We start from the raw sequence: 2,500 nt of genomic DNA on the forward strand, positions 1-2,500 counted from the left end.
TCCTGTGCTGTGTCCCTGTTTAACGGTTTAAATGTAGTTTTAAAGTGCACTATATCTATATGTATCTCTAGTATCGGTGAGAAATTAAGGCCGGGTCTTCACTAACAAGCGTAAATCTGAAAACACCATTTAACGCCAATTTATTTTCTGACATAAAACATGCTGCTTTGCTACTCAGCCAATATACAAACCAGCCAAACATGCAAATAACTAATATGGGGGAAACAGAGGGTGATATTGCCACTACAGGCAACCTCCAGGGTTCAATCATGTGTTCTGTTCTCATGGGTTTCCTCATGGATCTACAGTTTCCTCCCAGCTGGTAGGCAGGTCGCTGACACCAAAAACTGCCCAAGGGTTGGTTGGTTTTTTGAGATAGCGCTCACTGTAGGTGACCACAGAAAATCCAGTAAGTTCCATCATCACGAGGTTGTTGAGATCACATGACAATCAAACGCCTCATCGAGCCAAAAAGAGCGTATTCAGATTCACTCATCTTGTTAAATCCTGCTTTTCCATGTCAGCAATGCATGAATAATTTGGCTCTGGGTTAACAGGAAGTCTCTCGCAAGTTCTCTTAGTTACTCAACTCTGGGTGTTCAGAAAGCTCCTAAACGTCCAAGATCCAGGCAACACACAAGTGTTTTGAAACCTCACATAAAGTAAACATAAATGCAATAAGTTCCATCTTCATAGATTTGGTGGAGATCATGTGACAAATCCTGAGTTTTTAAACGCCTCATCAAGCCCAAAAGAGTATTTTCAGGTTCATCCATTTTGATGACTCGGGTGTTTCTCAGTCATGTGTATAGTTTTCTGTTCTTACAGTATAAAATCCCTAAAATTCTGGGATTATTAGTCTGGGTCTTCGGAAAGCTCCTCCAACTGGTCAATGCAAGAATGAGTCAAAACTCATGAAATTTTAAGAACAGGAATGTTTTCTTATTTTTAACAATTCTCCTCCATTCTAAGTTGAGTTGAAAGTCTTGAATGTTTAGAACACCCGTGTTGGTGAAGCCACTTGTGTCGCATCTGGCCATGCTTTCTTTCCATTCGTTCATTCATTCTCTACCGCTTATCCGAACTACCTCGGGTCACGGGGAGCCTGTGCCTCCTCCATCTCAGGCGTCATTGGGCATCAAGGCAGGATACACCCTGGACGGAGTGCCAACCCATCGCAGGGCACACACACACACACACACTATGGACAATTTTCCCAGAGATGCCAATCAACCTACCATGCATGTCTTTGGACCGGGGGAGGAAACCGGAGTACCCGGAGGAAACCCCCGAGGCACGGGGAGAACATGCAAACTCCACACACACAAGGCGGAGGCGGGAATCAAACCCCCAACCCTGGAGGTGTGAGGCGAACGTGCTAACCACTAAGCCACCATGCCCCCGCTTTCTTTCCTGTTTTTCAGCTTTCTGAAAGTCCATAACTCACCACTGAAACTTAGAGGCTACACGATTATGTGTGTTTATATTGTGTGTACAGAATCTAAAGTAAAGTAACCAGAAAATATGAGTTACATTTATTTAAAATTGGAAAATTTCAGCTACATGTCTCGACTGACTAAAATGGTTTAGTGTTTTCATCCAGTTTGAGGAATTTTGGTGGTCACAAAATGGACAGAAAGGCAAAGGTGTTCAAAAAGATGTGTTTTCAGATTAGTTTGTGTTAGTGTGGATTAGACTTTGGAGAAACCACAATTATTAATATTACTGGACAATTACTAGACAAACCTACACATACTGCTATAACCGAAACTTCTCCCTTATACACTTCTCTAAAACCACAGCGCTTTGTTTTAATCACATTTCCACCCATGTATCCAACATAGGTATATTTATATGAACTCTATATTATGGACATTTCCAGCGTATGAGGTTGTAAATATATAACGAAGACGAACAAGGTGCACCACCTTTTTAACGAATTCTGATCTACTTCTTGTGTACGTGTGCGATGTGCCGTCCGTGGTCGTGTTTCTAGAATTTACCCTGTCGTAGGTCAGTGAGGACGAACAGCCCTGTTCTAAGAGATCTAAACTCCCACTTGCTAATTCATCAGGACAGGAACCGAGGCATGAGAAGGTGTAAATCTCCAGGAGCAGGGCTGCTGTATCATCACTGCTGTAGATCTTGTGTTTAACGAGCACCTTCGTGAGGTGAAAACAACATGTCTTTGGTTTCCAGCAAAAATGCTCTGTGGTAATAACGATGCGTTCAGATGGAACTCGGCAAAAAAGAAAACAAGAAAGATAAAAGATGTAATAACGCCTGACTTTGACTTCGTAGGAATTCTGTGATGTCAGAAAGCTCCTGATCTTCCATGTCAGATGTTTATAAGCACAGCGTTCACTAACCTAACCTGGAAGTGAACATGTTTAACCAAATAAATAATGTATTCGAATAGGAAATTATACTGTAAGTAAGACTTGAGTTATAACCGATATCTATTTTAATTCTATTAAAAACTCACATGTAATGTTAACGA

The 2,500-nt window shown here is 41.4% G+C and overlaps 1 protein-coding gene across 1 annotated transcript in view; it reads left to right on the forward strand.

Annotated features, from left to right (window-relative positions):
* The window catches only part of gad1b (glutamate decarboxylase 1b), a 36,641-nt gene extending 35,465 nt beyond the window's left edge, over positions 1-1,176 (forward strand). The window contains exon 17 of the mRNA XM_027143360.2: positions 1-1,176. This exon is cut by the window's left edge and continues 234 nt beyond it. The gene's annotated coding sequence lies outside the window, so the exon portion shown is untranslated.
* Positions 1,177-2,500: the final 1,324 nt, after the last annotated feature.

Source organism: Tachysurus fulvidraco, chromosome 5, assembly GCF_022655615.1.
Source record: "Tachysurus fulvidraco isolate hzauxx_2018 chromosome 5, HZAU_PFXX_2.0, whole genome shotgun sequence".
In the NCBI taxonomy this organism is placed as follows: Eukaryota; Metazoa; Chordata; class Actinopteri; order Siluriformes; family Bagridae; genus Tachysurus; species Tachysurus fulvidraco.